At 44.4% G+C, this 27833-nt stretch overlaps 1 protein-coding gene and 1 pseudogene across 2 annotated transcripts in view; one reads left to right on the forward strand and one right to left on the reverse strand.

Annotated features, from left to right (window-relative positions):
- The window catches only part of Cadps (calcium-dependent secretion activator 1), a 404419-nt gene that overhangs the window by 356364 nt on the left and 20222 nt on the right, over window positions 1–27833 (reverse strand). The gene's annotated exons all lie outside the window — the stretch shown is intronic.
- LOC138926933 (5.8S ribosomal RNA) lies at window positions 12424–12602 on the forward strand (annotated as a pseudogene).

A 27833-nucleotide genomic window follows, 5' to 3' on the forward strand; every position in this document is an offset into this window, starting at 1 on the left:
GTAAAAGGTGAGTACTCTGAGAGTACTTCTTGTCGCTAATTGTATGACATGCGCTAAGGCTTAATTTGACGGACATCCCAAAAAACACGACCTTAGTGAAACACCAGTCCCATCTCATGTGGGAAAAATGCTATATAAAGGCAATTTTTCACGGATGCAAAATATTTCCTTACATACAAGGAAAGAGGACATCTAGAACCATAGAGAACCTCAAGTCTCGGTGCTACTGCAGCTCATATTCTCCTTGGAGCCAAGGTCATATATTGCGACAAAGAACCATTGCACTATGAGAAAAAAATTCATTTTTTTTGGCATAAAATCAAATTATTTTACAAATTATTTTTACAAATAATTTGAATTTGAATTGAAATATTACATACCCTAATTAGCCAAGAACCGTTAACTAAGATTTTTTTTTACTAACAACACTATATAACGTGTTGATAAACGACCAAAGTCAGCTGTTCGATTGACTTTGTTGTGTGCTTAAATTAATGAAAAATCTTTGCAAACTTTTACTGTTTATTTTGTGGAGCAACAAATTCATTTATTATTTCTGATTATGGCAAATCGTAGCAAAGCATAAATAAATGCATAAATGCATAATAAATTATTAATAATAAAAGCATAAACGTATCTTAGATTACATGTTTTCATTATTATGACTTGTTTTCCAACTGTGAACTTTATATGTGTATCTTATTAGCTTAAAACAGTGGTCGGCACCCCAATACATTGATATGATTTTTCCGCATTAGTGTTAGTAACGAATAGCAGAAAGTAGGCTGTGAGCATGACGTTTCACACATTTATACTGTGTGTGTGTGGCAGAGCTCGGGCAGGTCACTTCGCCGGTCAAAGGAACGTTTGGAATCTGGGTCAATTTCTTTAGTAAAGATCGAGCTAGAGTAAAGGCTTCAGGTTATAAATGAGTTTATTTTTAAGGCATTTTCAAGAGTTCATAGACAAGATCGAGCAATCAGATGGGGAAGATGAATTTGGAGCTGAGTTAGAAGAATTAGAAATAACGACTAAGGCAAGGGTGATTTCTTTATCAAATGCCTTCACTGTATCTGAAGAGTTCCTACCAGCTACTGCAATTTCGTCAGCCCCAACTAAAACTCGATTTCCCATTTTGGTATTGCCAAAATTCGGTGGCAACTATTCGGAACAAAGAAGTGAACATTCCTTTTATCGAGAAATTTATTGTTGTAGGTGGGCGTTGCTGCCGCAAAAGATTCCAGAAGTAAGGATGAAATAAGAAGTCGGGGGCGTCTTCGGGGTAAATTAAAAAAACGCGTTCAGCTTTATTCCGCTGCTTACAGGAGATTGACTTAACTAGCACAATAAAATGACGATCGACGACACCCAACGAGCGAGAGAGAGTGCACAAAGGGGCGAGTGCGGATGCGCTCTTCAGCGCGGATGCGCTCTTAAGCGCGGGTGCGCTCTTAAGCGAGGGTGCGCTCTTCAGCGCGGGTGCGCTCTTCAGCGAGGGTGCACTCTTCACCGCGGATACGCTCTTATGCACAGCTGAGCGGCACAACGGCCCCTCACCTAAACATTCCGGGTTTGCAATCACTCGGGCTGCAACAGTTCCCTCGTTGTTACGGCTGGTGACAGGCTCCGGACACGACCCATCCAAAAACTGTGCTCTGGGCCACTGGCAGCTCTTCCTGGATCTTCAGGAAGCCCGGCTGCATGATCCGCGGGTACATATCCCGCTGGCAGATGGAATCGCTCATCCGCTAATGTCACGCCTCGGAAGTGGGCACGCACCGCCTCACTCAGATCTCGAGACGGCGTACGAACGCGCACGTGATGCTCTATCTTGAAGATGACCTCCAGCCGAACGCTATCATCGGTTTTGGATCCCACGGTGGACGAACAAACTTGTTCATCCCCCACGCTGGTAGTGGGCAGACGGAAACACGCCGCTAGCGATGCGTCAATGCAGCTCGAGGGCGTGCACGGGTCGATGAAGGCCCCCGTGTCGAAGATCCAGGTCCCGGTGTCAATGCGCACTAGCGCAGTCGGCAGCACGTTGACGCTGTTCCGCTGCATCAGCGACGATAAGGTGGGCGCAGCGGTCGCGTCCTGCGGGGGCCCTTAATGAGAGCCGGAAAATTGCCTAGGCGCGGATGACGCGGGCGGACGAGCGGTGGACGGCACCCGATGAGTGGCGGACGAAAGCCGTGGAGCGTCTGAAAACTGCCGGCAGAATACCGAGGAGTTGCCGAAGAGCGCCGGAAGGTCGATGGCCGTGGATCGGCTTGTGAGTTCCGGAAAGTGGCGGACGAAGGCCGAGAAGAAACCGAACCGCGCCGGGAATTGGCGGACGACGGCCGAGCACCAGCTGAGACACTCCATGTACTGTCTCCCGCGCTCCGTGACCAGTGCTCTTCTTTGCGTGCCTTGCGCCGAGCCCGCGGCTTCTCCACGAGGTGCAGCAGCGTGTGGTGATCCTGACCACACGTCTTACAGCCGTCCCCACGCCGACACGATCCGTCGGACTGCTCGTGGGCCAGGCAGCTGGAGCAATACCGGTTCACAAAAACAGCCGGAACCGCTTCTCGGCACTAAGGCGTAGGAAGCGCCGACACTTCTTCAATGGATGGATCCCGTTGCAGACTCGGCATCGGTTGGATTGTATACCTCGAGAACATCTGCTCACCAGTGACTGGGCGTTGGGTGGGCGTGGCGACATCGTGTTGACTATGACTGGCGGAAATATGATTGTTTGGTCATTGAGCGTTTTCAATGCCGTAAATACAAGAAGATTTTGTATTTAAATTGAACGTTATAAATGTTTATTTCTGCATGCAGATCAAGCCGGATGATCCGCAGATAGACCAGCTATGGTGCATGCAGGGACTCAAGTAAAATACAGAGAGGGCGGCCCGACTGGTCATTGCAAAGCTAAAGCTCTCGAATAATGGAGAGGGCGGCCCGACCTAGACACTTCGAGCTAAAATTCTCTATGAAAAGCTTGTTGAGTCGAGCAGCCGAGAAAGAGTCGGCTTGCGATCAACAAAGCCTTTGTACAAACTTAAGCCTAATAAATAAACATTACACTAATAATTACACTAAACATTACATAAACAATATTTAAACGTAAACATTAAACGCCGTGCTGCTGCTTGACCCGACAATGATGAAGGAACAAATAACGTTATCAGAATGGGTGTGAATTACGATTTGGAACTACGGGCAGAGCTACGAGACAGCACAATGGACAGGAACATTGGAGTGGAAGAAATGCATAATTATTGTGGGCTTCCATCGGAAGAAGCACGACCTTAGCAACAGGCCGCTTGACGAGCACTCGTGCCGTGCGGATGTCGATCACGCGGACATAGCCATCGGATCCTGGATACACCGCGTCAACTCTGCCTAATCGCCACTCATTGAACGGAAGATTGTCCTCCTTGATGACCACCATATCCCCAACGAGATCTCTCGTAGGGGCTCGCTCCTTCCATCGCTGCCGAAATTGCTGCTGAAGAACCTTCAGGTGTTGCCAGCGGTTAATAATGGTCGTGGTATCCTCCTTTATTTCGGGTTCAACCGTGGCGGGAATTGGGCCTCCCACAAGAAAGTGCCCGGGTGTAAGAGCCAACAGATCAGCAGGGTCTTCAGACATTGGCGCGAGTGGCCGCGAATTCAGGCACGCCTCGATCTTCGCCAGGAGAGTAGCCAGCTCCTCAAACGTGTATTTCCGCGTGGCGGTGGACTTGTAGAACAAGGTCCTGAAGCTCTTGACTCCTGCTTCCCACAGGCCCCTCCTGTGGGGAGCTCTTGGAGGAATGAAATGCCAGAGAAGCTGCTGGTGACTGTAGGCACCGGTCACAGCCCTTTTTAGGCTCTGGAGAAAATCGCGGGACAGTGTGGCAGCTGCCCCCACAAAGGTTTTCCCGTTGTCGGACTGCATTTGACGGGGGCATCCTCTCCGGGACACGAACCGTGCGAAAGCCGCCAGAAAGTTCTCGGCCTCGGTCGGACCAGAAAGGTCCGCCGCAGGCTCAAAAAGAAAGGCCTTAGTGGAGAAGCACACAAACACCAACACATAACCCATTGTGATGAGACAGGCCCTCCCAGTATAGTTTTTTATCTCAAAAGGACCGGCATAATCCACACCGGTGTACGTGAATGGGCGCGAGAAGGACGTCCGTTCCTTAGGTAGCTCTCCCATGAGTTGCGTCTCCAACTTCTTCTTGTGGATGACACATACCCTACAAGAATAGACGACGGACTTGACCAAAGTCCTCATCCTTGGAATCCAGAATTTGGCCGGATCGGACGGATCATCAGCTGATTGCCACCGTGCAGCGTGATGCGATGCGTAAATTGAACCAGGAGTCGAGACAGATGGCAGTCGTACGGAAGGATAATAGGGTGCCGTTCGTCATATTGGAGAAGCCAAGAGGACGTCAGAGGACGTAACCCGGCCGCAGGCTCTCTCTCATAAGGCCTTGCGAATCCACAAAGGGGTTAAGATTTTGAATCGGACTGGATGCCAATATTGGACGCTTTTCGCTTAAGCAGCCCATCTCAGAGACGAAGTGTCCACGCTGAGTGACGGAAATTAGAAGACGTTCAGCCGACGTAATCTCATTAGCTGTCAGGTGCTGACAGCTTCGAACGGGGATCGAATCTTCCGCGCGCGCTGGATGAAGCGATGAACATAGGCAAGGACTCGCAATGCCTTGTCGAGTGTGGAAAAACGTTCAAGAAGATCTTCGGGGGGCACCTTCGCGACATGGACCTTGACTGCTCGTTTCTCAAGTTCAGTCACGGGGGCATCATTGCCTTAAGTGGGCCAGTCGCTGCGAGGCCTTTGCAGCCAGTCAGGACCGTGCCAACACAACTGGTTACCCGCAAGATCTTGGAGAGCTACGCCCCGGCTAGCGAGATCTGCAGGGTTCTGCTCGGAGCGGACATGTGCCCATTTCTGCACGTCGGTGAACTGGGTGATCTTGGTCACCCGGTTGGCCACGAACGTTGTCCACTGGCACGCTAGCTTCTGCAGCCACGCGAGGATAATAGTCGAGTCGGTCCAACAGTATAAGGCAGACGCGGCCCCTGGCATCTTTGGCAGAACGGCGGTGGCCATCTCGGACAACAACAAGGCACCGCACAGGCACCTCTAGTGGAGGGAGCCGTTTTAACCGTTTTAACTGGGGCCACTCGAGTTTTTGCAGTCAGCAGGGTCACTACTACCGTGGACCCAACCGAAATCTTGAGGGAGGGTGTCGTCCCACCCTAGATCCAGAAGCCAAATGTCTTGCATAAACATTTTCGCCCGAAAAATGAAAGGAGCGAGCCAACCTGCGGGATTGAACAATTTGGCAATTTGAGAGAGGACTTGGCGCTTCGTGAAAGCCGCGCCGGAAGTCAATTCTGGCGGGACAAAAAAGAACTCATCAGTCGTCGCTTTCCACCGCACGCCGAGTGTCTTGGCCGTGCTCTCTGCATCGATGTCCAGGAAATCAGCACGAAGGAGGTGGTCGCTCGGAATGTCGGCCAGGATTGCCTTGCTATTCGACGTCCATTTCCTGGGAATGGGGAACCCTGCCGACTCTAGGGTCCCTTTCAGCTCCCGAATCGCAGCTTGGGCTTTTGCCCCCGCGAGAACGTCATCAACGTACATAAAATGCCGGATAATTTGTCTTGCCTGCGGATACTTCGACTCTTCGTCGTCAGCGAGCTGTTGCAGGACACGGATCGCCAGGAACGGGGCACAATTGACACCGAAGGTGACCGTTTTCAACTCGTAATCGCGGATATCCCCATCAGGAAACAAAATACGTTGGAGCGGAGTATGATTGGGTCTACCCAAATTTGCCGATACATCTTCTCGATGTCGGCGTTGAAGACAAACCTAAAGTATTGCCACTTTAGGATTTGAATCGTCAGGTCGGATTGTAAGACCGGGCCCGCGTAAAAAATGTCGTTCAGACTGGTCCCGTTTGCGGACGGGCTCGAAGCATTGAAGACCACCCGCACCTTGGTGGTCGTGCTTTCGGGCATGAAGACGGCTCGCGGGAGAGACCTCGATCATGTGGCCTAAGTCGATGTATTCCTGGATTACCGAGTCATAGTGGGCCTTAAGGGGCGGATCCCTCTTCAGGCGCTGCTCATTACGCAGGAACTGAGCAAGAGCAAAGGACAGTGAAACCGCTAGCTCGGAAGACCCGCAGATGTTAGTCTTGGAATTACCGAGGAGAATGGACGGAAGAATGTCAGCTCCTATTAACACATTGACTTGGGAGCTCTCAATGTACTTGGGGTCCGCCAGGGGAATGTCGGGTAGCCCCTTGAGGCGATCTCGCGGCATCGGATATGATGGCAGGTTTCCTGCCAACTGCGAAAGAACGTAAGCCGCAGTCTCTAATTGTAGCCCGGGTCTAGACGGCGACCTAATGGAGAAAAGGCACAATTTAGTTGACTGCGCGGAAATGGTCTGATTAAGGCCGGAAACTTGGGCTTGAATCGTCTTGAAGGGAAGCTTGACAATGTTGAATAGTCGTTCCGTTATGAAAGTCGCTTCGGACCCTGAGTCTATCAGTGCTCGTGCCTGGAAGCTTGATAAGGGCCGTGCCCAGTAGGACGGCTCCTGACACGGAAGCAAAACACACCTGCACATCCGACTAACCCTCTGAGCCGTTTGTGCTTTTGGCAGCCTGCGCGGGTCGAGCCCTTACTGGCGTAGGCGGACTTGGAGCGGTGGCGAACAGATTGCCGCGGTGCAGGATACTGTGGTGGTGTCGGCTGTTAACTGTGAAGCAGGAATGGAAGCTCGTGCAGTCTCGCTTGGTGAGTCTTGGTGAGCCGCGAGTTTTGGATGTAAATGGCCGTAAATAAGTCTCTGAAGGTGGGCCACCGAAGATAATCACCCGCAAAGACCTCGTTATCCTCCGGAGGTAACCGGCAGCCTGTAGACGCGGGCGTGTGTACATTGACGGAAGCCTGAGTGGATTGGGACACCTCGGATAGACGGAGTAACAGTAGCTGTACTTCGATTCCAGCACTGTCGAGGTTGACGCATGGTCGTCTGACACGGCTAGTAAATCGAAGCAGCTCTCATAGCTTTTCTCCACCTTCTCCCACAAAGCCCGAATTTGGTCCCGATGGACTTCGCACATGTATTGGGAGCCTATTTCCGTTTCTCTGGCGCCCGGAGTACTTATGTTGGCCACAAATTGGCTAATTCGATCATTTGTGGCGATGAACTTTTTCAGCGCCACTTCGACAGACTTGGAGCCATTTTCGCAACGGAGCGAGTCTGCCTCTGTGATGGACCGGGGATTGTATTCGTCACTCTTTGCCCTTGGAATGGCACTAGTCGCCTTAGGCTTCAACAGAGGCGTCCGCAGAGATGCGGATTGAGATCTGTCCGAACGGATGGTTGGGATCGGACGCGGCTTTTTGTCGTCTCCCGTGGGCATTCTCAGAATCCAATTCGCTGGTCAGCGCTTGTCGACTGACTTGCGCAATAGGTGCCTCGTACGAAGCGTTGTCCGGTCACACTAATGTGATGGGAACGGTGAGATCGCGAATGAAATGCGATTACAAGGCAGAAGTGGGAATTAGTAGCGCCGATGTCGAAAGGAACGTTGTATGCGGCACGATTCGAATGTGGAAACCAAAATTTCAGGAACCCAAAAAAACCAAAGGGGAAGAGGTTTGTTGAGATTCTAGGCGGATGTTGCCTGATGCGGAGTAAAAGCAGCGTTAGAGGGACGGGAAATGGACAAGTACCGGAAAATTCGTGCTCGTTCGGAAAAAAATGATGACGGTCTATATATGTATGTATATTTCGACTTTTGTGGCTCTTAGTTAATTCTTAACTAGTTTCGAATTTGCGGAGCCGGAAGGTGGACTTAACTTTGGCTTGAGTTTAACACACAAAAAATAAATAATTAATTTTTGGCTAATTGTCGGATTTAATTATGATGGAGCCAGAAGGGTGGAGTTGAAAATCTTAATTTTTAAGGGGTTATATACAGTTGTGATATATGAAAAAATCGATTTTTTTTTATTGCATATTCTTTAAGTATATTTTATTGGGAATACTCTCACAAAAATTCATAACGATCGGAGCATTAGAACTGAAGCTGTAGCTATTTAAAGCGCACTATCTGCATATAAAACTTGAACAACCTTGAAACTTTAAACGCGATTATCTTAGAATCTTTTTTTTGGGAAATTACCTTTGCGGTGGACACGATTACTAAAAAACTACTAATCCGATCAACACCAAATTTTGACCACTTATTTATTATGATATTAGCTAGTCCGTGAACGAGGGATTTTCAATTTTTTTGAAAACTCCTTTTTTAAAGCACAAAAAACGAAAATCTTATACGTTGAAAAAGTACATTTTTTGTTAAAAACGTCGCCATTTTTTTTTTAATCAAAATTTTTAAAAATCCCTCGTTCACGGACTAGACAATACAATGTACTAACTAAACTTTTTTGAATTTTGGATTTCGGATGAACCGTTTTCGAGAAATCTTGTCCACCGCAAGACACCATCGAAAAAAGACGATCCGGGGATTCGGCTATAACAGTTTTGTTATGTAATATTTTTTTATGAAAAAATTTAATTAAGTACCCAGAAACATGTACTAAACAACGTCGGTAAAACATTTTTCATAAATATTTTCTATGGTGTCAAAAAAAAATCGATAAAAATCCATATTTTTGCGCGGTACAACTGTATATAACCCCTTAATCAATTGAGGTTAATTAACACGAAGCCGGGAAGGTGGAATTAAAATTCGGACAGAAGGTGGATAACTAAATTAATTTATTAAAATTTTTCGATAATTAAATTTTTGACTTTAATTATTGAGTGGCCGGAAAGGTGAATTAAAAAACATGGCCCTTTGCTCGAACGGAGTATTTATATAATTATAAATACATAAATTGATATACATAATTATGTATTTTAGAAATACATAATTGATTTTTTTTTTTTTTAATTTTTTTTTGTTACGCAGCCGTTTATGCCGTCGGCACCCTGTACGTACCTCAAAGGAAAAGAAACAGAACCGAAAAACACAACACGGCTAGGTCGAGAATTTAAAAGACACAATCACGTATTTGTAGTAAAATAGCGGTTTATAATTGTTGGTTTTAAAAATTTTTAATATTTTTAAAATTTTATCGGCTATATATTTCCTGAAATTGGAGGCAGAAAATATTTGGAAATCTATGGACATGCATGCAAGTAGGGCAAGGGCATGTGGGGCATATGATGGCACAGTGGAACGTCGATAAGTGGACTGTATATGTAAAATTTTATTGGTTATATATTTCCTGAAATTTGAGGCAGAAAATATTTGGAAATATATGGACATGCATGCAGGTACGGATATATGTAAGGGCATGTGAGGTATATGATGGCATATGAATTTTTGGATGTAAATGGCCGTAAACAAGTCTCTGAAGGTGGGCCACCGAAGATAATCACTCGCAAAGACTTCGGTATCCACTGGAGGTAACCGGCAGCCTGTAGACGGGGGCGTGTGTACATTGACGGAAGCCTGAGTGGATTGGGAAGCGATTTTCTCTCGAAGCTGGGCAATACACCTCGAATAGACGGAGTAACAGTAGCTGTACTTCGATTCCAGCACTGTCGAGGTGGCTGCATGGTTGTCTGACACGGCTAGCAAATCGGAGCAGCTCTCATAGCTCTTCTCCACCTTCTCCCATAGTGCCTGAATTTGGTCCCGATGAACTTCGCACATGTATTGGGAGCCTATTTCCGTTTCTGGGGCGCCCGGAGTACTTATGTTAGCCTCAAATTGGATAATTCGATCTGTTGTGGCGATGAACTTTTCCAACGCCACTTCGACCGCACCTTGAGCCATTTTCGCAACGGAGCGAGTCTGCCTCTGTGATGGACCGGGGATTGTATTCGTCACTCTTTGCCCTTGGAATGGCACTAGTCGCCTTAGGCTTCAACAGAGGCGTCCGCGGAGATGCGGATTGAGATCTGTCCAAACGGATGGTTGGGATCAGAGGCTGCTTTTTGTCGTCTTCCGTGGGCATTCTCAGAGTCCAATTCGCTGAGCCGCGCCGATGTCGAAAGAAACGTCGTGTGCGGCACAATTCGAATGTGGAAAAAACTTCAGGAACCAAAAAAAACCCAAAAGGAGACGAGGTTTGTGGAGATTGTAGGCGGATGTTGCCTGATGCGGAGTAGAAGCAGCGTTAGAGGCACGGAAAATGGACAAGTACCGGAAAGTTCGTGCTCGTTCGAAAACAAATTGATGACGAACTATATATGTATATTTATACAAGTGTGGTTCGTACGTTTTTGACTTTAAGTATTGAGTGGCGGGGAAGGTGAATAAAAAAAAACTGGCCTTTCGCTCGAACGGAAAATAATTATTAAATAAATTGTGGCGGATATAATTATAAATATATAAATTTATAATTAATTGATTTCCTTTTTTTGAAGTTAGTTGTTTCGCAGCCGGTTATGCCGTCGGCACCCTGTACGTAAGAGGCAGAAAATATTTGGTATATATGGACATGCATGCAAGTACATGTGGGCATGTGGAGCATATGTTGGCACAGTGGAGCGTTGATAAGTGGACTGTATATTTGGAAATTTCCGAAACTAATTCACACCGGCTGGCCAATATTAATTATGCCTTTTTTTGTCACCACACAATTTTACTGTTCACTTGCGGATTTTTTTGTTTTCTTTGCGGATTAATTGCACCGAAAAAAAAAATATATGTATGTGTGCATGTATGTATATGAATGCCCCTATGCCTTGACCGTTGGCAAGCGAATGGATAACGGAGAGGCCAAAAACGGCGAGGAATATGGCGGAGACGGATGGAAAACTTTGTAGAATTTGTAGAAAATGCCAAGCTTTCGTTGTGTCGGAAAACTCGGACTTGGAGTTGACACGGTAGGAAAAAAAAACAAATCTTTCAGCAGTGTGAATGAAATTTAATGTTCGGACCACTGCTGCAGACGTAGAGAGACGGAGACGGAAAAATTTCGTACTTATCTTTTGGCGGAACAATGCCGGAAACTGCTGGTAGTGAAAATCCAAAAATATGTCCGGCTCGAAGGACCAAAATTTTGTTTGGTCTGCTGCAAAAGATTCCAGAAGTAAGGATGAAATAAGAAGTCGGGGGCGTCTTCGGGGTAAATTAAAAAAACGCGTTCAGCTTTATTCCGTTGCTTACAAAAGATTGACTTAATTAGCACAATAAAATGACAATCGACGACAACTAACGAGCGAGAGAGAGTGCACAGAGAGGCGAGTGCGGATGCGCTCTTCAGCGAGGGTGCGTTCTTCAGCGAGGGTGCGCTCTTCAGCGCGGATGCGCTCTTATGCACAGCTGAGCGGCACAACGGCCCCTCACCTAAACATTTATTGATTTCATTTCTTGCCTCTCTGGTGAAGTCTTAGGAACTATCAAGGCATTCCAAGTCACCGAGAGTAATTATGACAAAGCTATCGCTAGTCTAAAAAGAGTTTAAAATAACGAATGTCTCATCTTTGCGAACCAAATAATCAAATTATTCAGCCCTCCGAAAGTTTCCAAACCGTCTTCGTTCCTAAGAGGTCTCATCGACACAGTGTCATCGACCTACTGGTCTTATTATCTATCTATAGGAGATTACACTAAAATTGAAAATATGTTAGCATTACTAATTTTACCACGTATTTACGTATGACCAAGAATTGAAAGAAAGGTGCAGTATTTCAGCACAAGACTTAGATTTAATTTTTATATCCAAACAATGTATACACACTAGGAATAAGAACTACATATGGCAACAGTAAAACTTTTTTTTAGTACCAATTAGACAGGGAAACAATCAAGAACAATAAAATATACAGTCCACTTCAAAAAGGCTATACGCATTTAGGATCATTGTTTGGTCCTTCGAGGCGGATGTTTTTGTTGTTTTCTGTGCATTGGTTCTCACGGTAAATTTTCTTCAATGGAGCAATTAAAAGCATTGGTGAAGGGACGCACCAGACTCAAGGCCAATATCACACGAAGCTTGGTTTGGGATGAGGACGCGCACCAATCAGACGCCACATCGGCGGAGGTGTCTTAGCGGCTGGTGCATCTCAACACAACATGGAAAGAATTCATTCGATTTGGTTAGCGAATATTAAATTATGCGCATACATTGATAAATGCAACACCTAAAATATACATTGTTGTACCTGATATACAGGTTAATGCTTTATATAATATTAAAACAATATAAATTATATTTATATTCATTATAAAAAACTAAGACATTTCGCAACAATTATTTTAGGTATAAAAATAACTTTATTGAAGGAATTGATATATTCCAGTTAAATGGTGTATTTTTAATTTCTTTCAATAAAAACATAATTGACGAATTGTATATTTATATATATTTATAATTTATGAGCGGTGGAACACTCGGCTCATGGGTCGATGAGGAACGCAACAGACTGTGCGTCATCGTGTGAACTGCAGGACACATGAACATCGATATTTTAAACGCATATCGCAGTCCAAGCTGTTATGTACTTTAATTAATTTTATAGTGCTGCTTGGACTACATATGGTTGAGGGATGTAAGACTATGCTAATACAGTTGCTTATTTTTATATATTTTTATAATGATATGCATATGGTATATTATTGGATATATTTATATATTCATAATATTAAATATAAAAGCAATTGTCTCAAATATTTATAAAAGAAAAAATGAAGATATACAATTCTTTCTTTTTTCAATTCAAATAATACTGAGAAATGTCTAGCATAAAAAAAAAACTAGAAAACTAAACTTTTTTTTAACTAGAATTGTCTCCTATTTTATGATGCGAAAATTATAAATATATTAAATATATTGTTCTTCATAGAGATATATTGTCCACGGCACATCGTGAATTCATTTGTGGAGTAGTTTATGAAGCTGCCAACAACAACAAGGTCTGATGCAGCAACCTTGCGGATGGTGTCAGACGGCGCAAACGAAATCGTGCGTGGTCTGGATGCCATTGAGGAAACAGGACGAGACTGTTGGATCATCTACCTGGCGTTGGAAAAACTGGGCAGAGATAGTCGACGCAGGTGGATCAGACGCAGTGTGGGTCCAGACTCACCCAAATTTGGATGCGCGTTGCGAGGAGCTGGAGCTAAGCAAACGTAAAACAACTGGAGGTAAAGCGGCAGCCTCTATTGGTGACAAAACAAAGGAAGGAAACAAGTGCAGCAAATGCCATTATACAGAACATTGTCTTTATGGATGTCCAAAATTTTTGGTTATGTCTGTAGGTCAGAGAATCTCATTTGCCACGGAGAAATCTCAATGGTACAATTGTCTGAAACCTGGTCATGGGGTTAGAAAATGCAAATCGACGTTCAATTGCAGACAATGTAAAGGTCAGCACCATATACTATTGCATCTGCAAGGTGCGCAACACGCAATTGATACAATCGCTCAAACTGGTAAGGATCAGGATGATCGTAACGCACACATATCACCGGTGATTATTAGTCACGACCCACAAACAGAAGGCTCCCTAGCAATTGTATGTGCTCAAGGCACAGCAAGTTCAACACAATCAAATGGATGGAACAGAAGCACCCTGCTCACGGCTATGGTCAACGTTTAAAACGATAACGGGGATTTGGTAGCATGCCGACTCCTTTTGGACACAGGCTCAGAACTCTCATATGTATCTGAACGCTGTATACACGCATTTTGTTTGGCTCGTACGCCATCCCGCATATTGGTCACGGGAATTTCATCAATTAAAGCAGACACAACAAGGGGATACAGCACCCTACGCATCAAATCCCGTATATCATAGGATCAACGGGTAGTCAGGCTCACGTGCTTGGAAAGCATCATTACTTCATCATTGGAAAGGCAGAGCATCGACGCGTCTTCAAAGACCTACAACTAGTATTTTCACAATTTAGCACAAGTGGCCCAATCAATATTCTTTTGGGCAGCGAGCATGTTTGGAGTACTATTACTTTGAAAAATATATTTGACAACAAGGGCAAGCTAATCGCTATTTCATCAATTTTTTGATGGGTGATCACATCACTGCTTTAACCATGGGCGAGCAACACTAAGGCCCTCACAACTACAATTGACATTGACGCCACACTCAGACGATTCTGGGAACTGGAAAACATTTAACCCAAGGCAGAAGTTCAACCTGAGGCCGAAGAGGTCGAGAAACACTTTCTCAACACACACACTCGAGACGATAAAGGCAAATACATCGTGGAGCTTCCTTTTACAGCCTTAGATCCTGTATTCGCAGACACTCTTCAAGAAGCTCTGTCGCGGTTCAAATCGGTTGAACGCAGTCAAAAGCTATGTAACAATTACATAAACTTTATGAGAGAATATCAAATCGATTTCCCAAAGGAAGGAGTTTCTACCTACCACACCATCCTGTATTGGGTCGCATACCGGGACGCCAAAGCCGGGACGACACACTCGATCGGACTCAGTATTCAGCGAGACCTGTTTGCTGAGTGCCTGCGGTTCCGTATGTACAAATACGTATCTTTAGCGGACAAAGTCAAATCGTTCCGTCATATCTGGGTGAACGAAAAACATAGAAACTTTCAAAAAATTGTATGGCGAGCACAAGCACTCAAGCACTTTGCACGCTGACGGAAAAGTTCGCAGTTCGATTACTGGAGCAACTAATGAAAGACTTCTATGTGGATGACGTTCTTACTGGATCCAAAAGTGAGGATGAGCTGCGGCGCAATCGAGACGTACTCGTCCAACTGATCACCTATGCTTAGCTAGAGCTTGGGAAATGGGTATCGAATACCAAAAAAAATGAATCGGAAGTTAACACGGATTTCTCACATTCATCGGTAAAGGTTGTAGGGCTGCGTTGGCACCCTAAGAAGGACACATTGTATTACACTGTCAATCTAACAAAGAGTCCAAGCTGCACCAAGAGGCAAGTGTTGTCGGATGTGTCACGCATATTCGACCTTCTATAAGCACCAACCATAGTTCAACTCAAAATACTATTTCAAAAACTATGGCTGTTGAATTTGAATTGGAACGACGAACTACCGAACAAATTACCCGACAAGTAGCTCAAATGCCAAGCAGATTTAGAAAACCTTCCACAATTCCAGATACCACGCTTGGTCGAGAGCGACACCGACAAGATCGAATACTTTTTATGGTGTCAAAAAAAAAATCGATAAAATTTCATTTTTTTGCGCGGTACAACTGTATATAACCCCTTAAAAGGGCGTATCCGTTGACACCCTTCCTATCAATCACCTATCAATCACATCTGCGACATCTCACTATAAAGTATATATATTCTAGATCAGGATCACCTCCGTAGTTGATATAAGCATGTCCGTCTGTCTTTTTCTACGCGAAGTAGTCTCCGTTTTTAAGCTATCGACTTTAAACTGTGCACACACTTTCAGAAAGCTGCCATATAATTGATTGATCGCAAATGGCATAACTTTGCTGCTTTAAAAGTGAGAGAGATAAAAAGATTTCGTATGAATGTTATTTTTTGCAAATTAATACGACGTACCAAATCTCAGAGGGAATGGCCGACTATATCCTATAGCTGCCTTATAACTGAACATCCGGAAATGACCCAACTTTCGTGTTTTTGAAGACAGAAAGTTGGAACAGATTCTATTTCTGGTCAGTTGATCCAAGGTACAAAATTTCATAACGATCGGTCGAATCTATCTTATATGTAGCTGCCAATGAACTGAACGAAAATGGTATTTTTTAAAAATACCAACTTTGGTATTTTTCAAGATAGAAGCTTGAATTTTTTTTTACATTTTTTATTTGAATAAACTGGTTATAATATTGTTTGTAGGGGGGCGTGGGTTCCGCAAAAGACTCCAGAAATGGGGATGAAATGTCGGGGGCGTCTTCAGTAAATTCCAAAAGAAACGCGTTCAGCTTTATTGGCTGCGTACATCGAATACTGAATTTAACTTAGCAAGAAAACAGGCAACGGTAATAGAAAAAATACGATCGACGACGGCCGACGAAGGAGCGAGAGCGCAAAGAGGGGCGAGCGCGGATGCGCTCTTCAGCGTAGGTGCGCTCTTCAGTGCTGGTGCGCTCTTCAGCGCGGGTGCGCTCTTAAAGTTGCGGCACAACGGCCCCTCACGTAAACATCCTCCCCCCCTTGCAATCGCTCGGGTTGCAACAGATCCCTCGTCGCTAGCTATGCGTCACTGCAGCTAGAGGGCGTACACGGGTCGATGTAGGCCCCCGTGTCGAAGATCCGGGTCCCGGTGTTGTCGCTGTTCCGGTTCAGCAGCGACGAAAGGGTGGGCGCAGCGACCGCGTCCTGCGAGGGCCCTCGAGGAGAGGCGGGAAATTGCCTAGGCGCGGATGACGCGGGCGGACGAGCGGTGGACGGCACCCGATGGGTGGCGGACGAATGCAGTGGAGCACTTGACGGCTGCCGGCCAGTGGCGGAAGAATGCCGAGGAGTTATCGAAGAGTGCCGGGAAGTCGGCGGCCGTGGATCGGTTTGGGAATGCCGGAAAATGGCGGACGCAGGGCGAGAAGCACCCGAACCGCGCCGGGAGTTGGCGAGACACCCCGTGTACTGTCTCCCGCGGGCGGTGACCGGTGCTCCTTGGTCACGGGGTGCAGCAGCGTGTGGTGATCCTGACCACACGTCTTACAGCCGTCCCCACGCCGACTCGAGCAATAGCGGTTCACGAGAACCGCTCGGAGCCGCTCCTCGGCACTAAGGCGTAGGAAGCGCCGACACTTCTTCAATGGATGGATCCCATTGCAGACGGCATCGGTAGGATGGTGTACCTCGAGTACATCTGCTTTCCAGTGACGGGGCGTTGCGTGGGCGTGGCGACATCGTGCTGAATATGATCTTGGAATCCAGAATTTGGCCCGAATCAGACGGATCATCAGCTGATTGCCACCGTGCAGCGTGATGCGATGCGTAAATTAAAGAAGTAGTCGAGACAGAATTGTGCTCGCAACCTGGATCCGATTCCGAGCTAATCTGTGTGGGCACCTCTCCCTGATCCAGTGAGTCACCGAGGCTGCGGGCAACTCGTGTGGAAAAAACAGACACGCTGCGGGGGTTGGCTGGAGATAATGGGCCTGTCAGCACCCATTCGAAAATGGTCTCCTGACCGAGAAGCGACCCGCAGATGTTAGCCTTGGAATTATCGAGGAGAATGGACGGAAGAATGTCAGCTCCTAATAACACATCGACTTGGGAGCTCTCAAAGAAGTTGGGGTCCGCCAGGGGAATGTCGGGCAGCCCCTTGAGATGATTTCGTGAAATCGGATATGATGGCAGATTTCCTGCCAACTGCGGAAGAACGTAGGCCGCAGTCTCTAATTGTAGCCCGGGTCTAGACGGCGACCGAATGGAGAAATGGCACAATTTAATAGACTGCGCGGAAATGGTCTGATGTGCGGGAATCGTCTTGAAGGGAAACTTGACAAGGTTGAACAGTCGTTCCGTTATGAAAGTCGCTTCGGACCCTAAGTCTATCAGTGCTCGTGCCTGGACGGTGCACCCCAAATGGCACACGTTGATAAGGGCCGTGCCCAGTAGGACGGCTCCTGACCCGGAAGCGAAACACACCTGCACATTCGACTGATCCTCTGAGCCGTTTGCTGGCGTGGGCGGACTTGGAGCGGTGGGCAACGGATTGCCGCGGTGCAGAAGGGTGTCGTGTCGGCTGTGGCATGTGAAGCAGGTATGGGCGCTCTTGCAGTCTCGTTGTTGGTGGCCTCGGGCAAAACAGTTTAAACATAACTGCTTCCTCCTTATGTAGTCCGAGCGCACATTTACGTCCATTTCTAGGAAACGCGGACATAAGCGAATGGGGTGGTTCTCCCTCGAACAGAGATCGCATCCCTTGGGGCCTGGAATCACTCGAGTCTCGTATGAGTTGAGCCTCCGAGCAGGGGCAATAGGAATTCCCGACCTTGGCGGAAGTTGCCCGGAGCCACTAGGCCTGACGTCGTCGATTGCCTCTAGAGTGCGATGGCGCTCTGTCAGCAAGTTATCTAACTCCTTCCATGTTGGAATTTCGGCCTTATTATGGACGGATTGCTCCCACATAGAAAGTGTGACCTTGGGGAGCTTTGACGAAATCATAAACACCAGGAGGCAGTCCCAAGCCTCAACATTGATGGCGGACATTGCTAGGGCTGTCAGACAACTCTGAATGGTGGTTTGCAGCTCCTTCAGCGCGACCCCGGACTCTTGAGAAATAGCCTGGATGTTGAAAAGGATTTTCAACTGGCTGTTGACCAATAGCCGCCGGTTCTCAAAGCGGTCTGTGAGGCTTTGCCAAGCGGCGTCAAACCCCTCATGGGTAAGCGGAGCCTTAGAAACAATGGCGTGGGCGTCACCACTTGTTTTGGACTGTAAGTGGAACAACTTTTCTACCGGGTGAGTTCTTGAATAGAAGCAACGTTGGAGGCACGGAAAATGGAAAAAGTACCGGAAAATTCGTGCTTGTTCGGAAAAAAATGATGACGGTCTATATATGTATGTATATTTCGACTTGTGTGGTTCGTACTGAATTTAATATATACTGAGATATTAAATTCTTAACTATTGTCGAATTTGCGGAGCCGGAAGGTGGACTTAACTTTGGCTTGAATTTAACCCACAAAAAATAAATAATTAAATTTTGGCTAACTGGCTCGGATTTAATTATGATGGAGCCAGAAGGGTGGAGTTGAAAATCTTAATTTTTAATCAATTGAGGTGAATTATCACGAAGCTGGAACGGTGGAATTGAAACCTAAATCTTTAATTAATTGAATTTAATTAACACGAAGCCGGGAAGATGGAATTAAAACCGCGGCTCTATTCGGACAGAATAATTAATAATTAAATTGGATAATGGTGGATAATTAAATTAATTAATTATAATTTTCCGATAATTAAGTCTTCGACTTTAATTATTGTGTGGCCGGAAAGGTGAATTAAAAAAACCTGGCCCTTTGCTCGAACGTAAAATAATATTTAAATAAATTTTCGTAGTTATAATTATAAATACATAAATTTATAATTAATTGCTTTTTTTAAATCTATTATGTTACGCAGCCGGTTATGCCGTCGGAACCCTGTACGTACCTCAAAGGAAAAAAAAACAGAACCAAAAAACACAACACGGCTAGGTCGAGAATTTAAGCGACACAATCACGGATTTGTAGTGAAATGGCGGTTTATAATTGTTGGTTTTAGAAAATTAAAATTTTTGTTTTAAGTTTTATCGGCTATATATTTCCTGAAATTGGAGGGAGAAAATATTTGGAAATATATGGACATGCATGCAAGTAGGGCAAGGGCATGTGGGGCATATGATGGCACAGTGGAACGTCTGTATTTATTTTAAATTTTATCGGTTATATATTTCCTGAAATGGGAGGCAGAAAATATATGAACATGCATGCAGGTACGGATATATGTAAGGGCATGTGGGCATATGTTGGCACAGTGGAGCTTTAATAAGTGGACTGTATAATTGGGGGATGTGGTGTAAAAAAAATTACACTGATTGAGGAAGATAAAAAACAAATATTACGACAGCGGCGAACTGTTCGGTGAATTTGAAAATTCCGGAACTAATTCACACCGGTGGCCAATATTAATTATACCTTCTTTTTGTCCCCACACAATTTCACTGTTCACTTGCGAATTTTTCGCAGATTAATTGCACCAAAAAAATATGTATGTGCGTATGTATGTATGTGGATAACGGAGAAGCCGAAAACGGCGAGAAATATGGGCAGCATACGGAGACGGATGGAAAAATTTGCAGAATTTTAAGATTATTATAGATTATTAGAAAATCTCAAACTGCCGTTGTGTCGGAAAACTCGGACTTGGAGTCGACACGGAGGGAAAAACAATCATGCAGCAGTGTGAACGAAATTTAATGTTCGGATTACTGCGGAAGACCGGCAGAGAGATGGAGACGGAAAAATGTACTTATCTTTTGGCGGAACAATGCCGAGAACTGCTGGCAGAAGAAAATCCAGGAATTATCCGGCTCGAAGGACCAATGTTTGTAGGGGGGCGTTGTTGCCGCAAAAGATTCCAGGAGTTGAAATGTTGAATAAAAAAGTCGGGGGCGTCTTCCAATGAATATAACGCGGTCAGCTTTATTGGGCTGCTTACAAGAGAATACTGAACTTAACTTAGCAAAAAAACAGGCAACGGTAATAGAAAAACGATCGACGACGACGAGGAGCGAGAGCGCAAAGAGGGGCGAGCGCGGATGCGGTTCCACTGCTGGAACCCGCCATAGAAAATTTTTCTTTGTATGAGATGTCCCATCTATGTACTTTATAATCTTTGCTAACAGTCATATTGACTGATACGGAGTTAGACGGCCCTAAAATCGATTGCTGGGTTGGGAGGTCGTTGCTTCTAAGGCGGGATACGCTAGAAACCCGAGTCAATCCCCGAGCGAGAAAATTTGGTTGCGAAGACAGTTCTTCTTTGTATGACTCTTTTTGCTTCTGTATTTCGTCTTTCACTGCGAGGATGCCCAGATCCCGGTGGATGTTTTTCGTTGCGAACATACCAAGGTGCCCTTGTGATAGTTCTCAAGATTTTTGATTGTGCGCGCTGTATGATGTCTGTGTTGCTGCTGCTCGCGTTCCCCCACAGCTGGGAGCCATACGTCCAGATTGGCTTTAGGACTGAATTGTACAGTAGTAACTTGTAGTCCAGGCACAGTGGCGATCGTGAGTTTATGATCCAGTCGAGGCTGCTGGCTTTCAGTTTTAGGTTAATCTTTTTGCATTCGATGTGCTTACGCCAGGTAAGTCGTCTATCAAGGTGAACGCCAAGGTACGTAACGTCGTTAGCTTGAGGGATCTGCATACCGTTTAGTAAAAGCGGAGGGCATGTTTGTCTATTAAGAGTAAACGTTATATGTTTACACTTTTGTTCGTTTATTTTAATGCGCCAGTCGGACAGCCACCTTTCCACTATTTTGAGGTGATTAGCCAGTTGGGTTGTAGCCTGCGTTGGGCATCTGGAGCGACTAAGGATAGCGGTATCGTCGGCGAACGTTGAGGTTGTTAGTTGTGCGCTCGTAGGAATATCCGCAGTATACAAAACATATAGACACGGGCCGAGTGCGCTTCCTTGTCTTCCCAAACTCGGTCGAAAGCTTGAGATACGTCGAGGAAAATAGCGCTACAGTATTCTCGCTGTTCGAAGGCTGAGCGTTTTTCGGATGTTAATTTGTTCTCTTGTTCGATGGTTCCATGGTTTTTTGGAAAGCCAAATTGGTGTGCCGGGATAATATTGCAAGCTTCCAGATGTGGTATTATGCGAGTCAACAAGCATTTTTCAAACAATTTTGACAAACAAGATAGAAGGCTTATTGGTCTGTATGATGACGGAATTGTGTGGTCTTTTCCAGGCTTCGGTATCATTATAATGATGGATTTCTTCCACTTTTTTGGGAAATAGCCAAGATTATTGATTCCATTAAATAGTTTGCAGACGACCTCTATAGCGCATTTTGGAAGTTCGATCAGCATCTTTGGGGTCAATAGGTCACCACCGGAAGCCTTTTTTGGGTTTAGCCCTCTTATGACTTTTTCGATTTCGTTCGGCCGGAATGAAGGTGCGGCTGGCTGAGGGGAGGACTCTGGCTGAATTTCTGGCAGGAGGAATGAATTTGAGGCTGGGTTTGGCTGGAAGACACTTTGTGGCGAATGTTTCAGCTCGGTCTTCGTCGCTGCGAGCCCAGCACCCCGAAGAGTTTCTTATCGGGGTGGTCGTTTCAATTGGGGCGCTAAGATTTGGGTGGGCCCTCCACAGGGGGTACTTTGTGCTTGTTGGCGAGAGATTCTGGATGTCCCTCAGCTGTGCATTTTCTTCCTGTTGGTGAAGAGCCTGGTCGAGTGATCGGGTTGCTTCCTTAAGGCGTTGTTTTGAAGCTGGTGATCTGCTGTTTTGCGATGTTTTGCGACGCGTGTGCCTCTTTTCTCGCACGAGCTGTTCGATATGCTAATTAGATTTGAAGTGTTTGTTTGGATCTACATCTTTCCTATGAGGAGTAGAGATTTTAACTGCCGCAACGAGTACTTCTTTCAGGGCGCTCGTAGTGTAGTCGATGTCCGATTCCATGTTAAATTCCGGGGCGAGTTCTATGTGGGCACTCACGTACTTTTTGTATTTAAGCCAGTTCGTTTTTGGCATCGTCAGGCTGAAGGGGTGTTCGGTTATTTCTGGGCTATGAAGAAGCGTTAGAAGCACAGGCGAGTGGTCTGATGATAAGTCCGAGACTGCTTTGGCACTTATTAGATTGCGAGGTATGTTTTTTGTCACTGCAAAATCAATAAGGTCTGGGAGTTTTCGTGAGTCTGTTGGCCAGTATGTGGGGTTTCCAGGGGAAACGTAGTCCAGTTTATTTTTCACATTTATAATTGCATTGTACAATTGTCTTCATTTGGGAGTCACTAGACGTGATCCCCAGTGTGTATGTTTGGCGGTGTAGTCTCCTGCGGCTATAAATCGGTCCCCAAGTGATTTGTAGAAGTCCATAAATTGTCCTTCCGAGATTGCGAAACGAGGAGGGCAGTAAACGGCAGCGATTGAAAGAATTCCGTTGCTTGACTGAATTTGTATCAATGTGGCCTGCAAGAAGTTTGTTGCAAACCTTTTGTGAAAGTGGTTTTTGATGCGTTACCTGATTAAAACTCCAGTTCCGCCGTGGGCTTTTCCATCTGGATGATCTGTGCGTTTCCACCAGTAGCATAACGTCAATATGGTTTTCGGTCAAGAATTGTGACAATTCTAGTCTATGCCGTGAGACACCATTGGCGTTCCACATTGATATTCGTAGTGCCTGCATAGATTATTTAAAGTGTTGTGCTACGAGCAGCTGTATTACCATGTTCTGATTTTGAACAAGCGTTTGCATGGTCGTTTTCACGAATGACATAAGCTCCATCATACTTTGTTGGAGGTAAGCATCATAGTTTCTGTTTTGCTGTGTGGCTGTTCTGGGGCCTGTTGAATTGGAATTTCCCTTCCAGATCGTAGAGCATCGGCATAGGAGAAGCCGTTGGTGGTGTTTAGTGGACAGAAGGAGGATCTCGCAGCTTTGGCGAAGAAGACGTCTGGCGTAGTTTTTGACGCAATGTACGCATTCTGTGGATTTGAGTCGCTTGACGCATGCGACTCTTTAACTTCTTATACACCATACATCCTCTATAGTTTGCCGTATGGCTGTTTCCGCAGTTTCCACATTTCTTCACGGTACTGTCCTTGTTTGTCCTAGTGCAGCAAGCGGACTTGTGGGCGTCCCCGCAGACTACACAGACAGCCCGAAGTGTGCAGTAAGACCTTGTGTATCCATACTCTTGACAGTTAGTGCATTGCACTGGACCGTTGCGTTTATGTGGCTCTTCAACAATGATTTTCCGATGCAAAAGATATTTCAGGTTGAAGATTGGGTGGACTTCGTTCTTCTTCAGCGACCTGCTTTCTGGCTCGGGCTCGACCTTGAAGAGGGGTTGTGGCTTTTTGTCTTTATTTAGAATGTTAATAACATTCTTGGCGGCGAAGCCCTTTTCTTTAAAGGCGGTTTTAATTTCCGCGGCGGTAACATCGGGTTCTATTCCCTTTACTACCACTTGTAGGCCCTTACTGCTTTTCAGCTGGTACGTGTAATGGTTTTTCTGTTCAGGGTCCAGATATTTGGACACGATTAGGAAGTGCTCTTCAGTCTTGGCTTGCACCTTTCTTTCATGGATGTTCCCTTTGATAAGCGGAACAACATGAAAGTTGTCACCGTTCCCGATCAACGACGAAATTTTGTTGACTCGAGCTTTTTTCCCTAATATAGATTGGAGGGGGCTTGGGTTTTTTTGCGGTGTCTTGGGCTGGTTTTCCTCAGCCTCCGCCAGTAGGGCAAATCTGTTAGTAGTGCATCTGTCTGGTTCTTTATCGATATTCAGGACACGATTAATTTTTGTTTTATTGCCTGCCGGATTACTCTGCGGGCTAAGCTTGCGCTTAATTTGGATGTAGCGATCCATTCCAGTCTATGTGGCCGTTGCCGCTTTGGCACTTTCCGAGGTTGTTGTTTTTGCACTCGCTGTAGTCGTGGAAGTCGCGGTACTTTGAGTTGCAGAGGTTTTCGCTGTTGTTGCAGAAGTTGTAGCGCTGCTAATTGTTGGTGCGAAATTTGTTTCCGATATTGGAGGGGGGGTTTTACACTGCGAACTCCATGACGCGGGAGTCGGAGTGAGCAGAGCGGGTGAGCAAGACCGTGCCCTTTCGGTTTTCTGCGGTCAGTAAAGCCGGGTTGCTTATAATCGCCGATTTTTCCACTTCGGTATCGCGGGTTCCACTTCGGTAAAGTAAGAGTAGAAGCCGTTTCTTTGGTTCACTGAACTTCTACGCTCGTTCTTTTGATCGTTGCTCAATGAGCTCATTGCGTGGCTCTTATTTTTTTTTGAACAATGCCCTAGTTTTGGGTTAGCACATCACAACTGAAAAAAAAAGCTTGTCTGTCGCTTTTAGTAAATTGTAGTTCAGCGTCTTTTCGCTTATTTACCCCAGATTACCCCAGATTTTTGATTACCTGTATTATGGTGCAGTTTTCCCGGAGCTCGGACAAAGCACGTCCGCTCAGTTCGGTAGTTCGTATAGTTATGATATATATATATATGAAATAAATATATATGAAATAATATATGAAATAAATAAAATTTTGGTGTTGTTTTTTTTTCGATTTAATCGATGTTTTGTTTTTAAACATTGAAAATAATCGATGCACTGAGAATCGATTTTTTCCCAGCTGTAGCATTAACCATACAGCGTAAAGACTACCCATTTCATACAACTGGAATTGGATTGGATGCAAAAATTTTATGCGACAGGCCCCAGAGAGAGATCTTACCCTCTCTTATGCTCATCTTTTGTTCGTCTTACGCTCATACTCTTATTGAATGTTTTCTGTTTTTCAGTCTCTGAAAAAAGCACTATGAAAAAGGTTGGTCTGCGCTTCGATTGATCTTTATATATATGCGTGTCACACATTCACATAAACGGGTGCATGTGAGCGTCAGAGAACTGCAACGAGTATGATTAAGTATGATCGAATACTCATACCCTAAGGGCAATCAAATCAATTCAAAGCAATTGACACAACGAGTTCGATTCAACTCAAATACTTCCAACGTCAGGTGATTTGATTTTACATGAACCTATTTTCTCTCGGCAATCACAATCAAGAACAAGGTATGGGCGAAGTAGGCTTCGATCAAATCGTTTGATGCGATTGCTGCTAACGATTCATTTCGTTGAACTGTTATTAAGTCAGAATTCAAGGCATTTTTACTCGAGTATAATTGTTTGATTTCAATCATCTGTTGTTTACTTTAGTGATTCTGTTATGATACGTGTGATAGAAATGTTTGATGTGTTCAATGCACATCCAAAGTATGTGCGCTGTCTGCCTGTAATCATTTTTTTAAGATAGAATAAAGCAAAAGTATAATATATTATAAAATTTATTTACATTTTGATTATTTTTTAAATGTATATATTTATTGTAGCTTATAAATTTTCCAATTTATTTTCATTTTTAAAAAAGGAATTTAAAAATATAATACTGTCTACAGAGCCAGGTGCAAGTCTATTACGCTTCTCTGTTATAACATTTCCAGCTAATGAAAAAGACCTCTCGGCTGCTGCACTACTGGCTGGTATGGAGTGTAAGTTCATTGCAACTGTATACAGCCTTGGAAATGTCCTTTTGTTAGTTTTCCACCAATCCATTAAATTGAAAGTTGTTGACATTTCAACAATTTCTTTGGCATATCTATCGACTTCTTCGATTGGTGTTTCTTCTGCCTTAGATGCTGATCTATTGATTAGGTTTGAAAAAAAATAGGCATCGCTTGATGTATTTATAGACTGATCCAAATAGTCACTATTAGAACTGTAGGTACTACAGGTTTGGCTATCAAACGAAAATATTGATGTTTCTCTTGAAGGTGAGGGTGTTGACGTACTATATTTTATTGGTTTATCAGCAATCAATGAAACACAAAACTCTTTTACTGCGTCCAAATCAGTTGTTTGCATTGATAAAGCAGGCGGGTACAAAAAAAATGCAACTTTATGCCACAAACAAAGGTTTTCCATCCATACCTTGTCAATGTTTTCTAAAATGTTTTGTTTCAATTTAATAATTGCTGTAATATCCCTAGGATTTGGGCACAAATTTTCCTTCATTTTTAAAATTGACGGAATAACATAGCATAGCGATGGTGAATTTGTCGTCTGAAGTTTCTTAAAAATAATTTCAATATGTTCGCAAACTTCGACTAATGACTTCACTATGCCTATATTGATGTTAAATAGGCGTAGGCTTTCGTCATTACATGCCAAAACACCATGTATATCCGACCAATTGTCATTAATTGATTTCAGCATCCTATAATGTGAATTCCATCTGGTTGGGCATTGGTTTTTTAACGACGTTGGCAAAAAGTGCTGTAAATTTGCCTTTTTAAAATATTTTGTTAGCTTCTTGCAAGCCTCTAGTGTCTCCGACAATTCTTCCGTAATTGATATAGATTTTTCCGTTACATTTGACAGTAAGTGGCTACTGCAGTTGATGCGAATATTATTTTGCAGAGCCTTAATAATGTTGGAACCTCTATCAGTGACAAACTTAATTGGCTCTATATTGTCCACTCCAAACTCCAAAAATATGCTATTCAGTTTTTTCATAATATTGTCACTAGTTGACCTTTCGAAGTTCATAGACTTCATGCCTATTACAATATTATTTATTGCGTTGTCCACCGTGTAGTGCAATGTAACGCCTAGGAAATTTCGATGGACATAATTGTCAGTCCACATGTCAATTGTGGCTGATGCTCCGCCATTGCGTACAATTTCTGGTATTTCTCCTCGCAATTCTTTTTTCTTCTCCTCTGCTGCTTTTTGCACATTCCTTGATATGGTTGTTGGATCGGGAATGACGTCCTCCAAATCAACATTTGCACCATATAGTGCCCCGAGTTTTACAAAAAACTGGACCATTTTCATAAATCCAGTACCTTTAATATATGTTCATAAGTAATAATTGTAAAATAAAAAGTTTTATCAGTAATTTAAATATAAATCACCTTTCACGGCAGAAAATGGTCGACAATCTTCGACGATCCAGTCAGCACAAACTTTGGTTGCCTCCAATTTGGCTTCAGCAGATACTTGTTTTAGTACAATTTTTGCATTTAATTCCTTGCAACATTTGTGCCGGTGCAAGTTAGACGTTTGTCCGTTCTTGTATTTTAACACAACAGAACAAGTACGGCAAAACACAAAACCGGGCACAATTTGGTCAAGTTCATTTTTAATCTCCGATAGAATGTTCCACAAAGAACTGCGACCTTTACGTTGCTCAGAAAGGCTATATTCACCGCGATTAAGTTTTTCCAACACAGTTTTATTGTTTTCCTCCATTTTTCTCGAACGAAAGCCGTGCTACTCGACAGAAAACAGTAAAACTTTTTAGAAGTACTTATGTGTCAAAATGTGACACTAACACAATGTGACCGAAATCGGTTAGAATTTAAATCAAACATTTTTGACTATGATTAAATTTCGGGTATTGGGTACTGTCATAGAAAAAATCATATTCGGGCTCATTACTCGTGTTTGGAACTTGTTCGTTGACATTGACTGGAAACGAAAAGTTCAATACTTATACCCGAAGCAAACGGAATAAATCAAACAGAGTACTGAATCAGTACTCGAGTATGAACAAAAA

The sequence above is a fragment of the Drosophila bipectinata genome, chromosome 4, assembly GCF_030179905.1.
Source record: "Drosophila bipectinata strain 14024-0381.07 chromosome 4, DbipHiC1v2, whole genome shotgun sequence".
Taxonomy (NCBI): Eukaryota; Metazoa; Arthropoda; class Insecta; order Diptera; family Drosophilidae; genus Drosophila; species Drosophila bipectinata.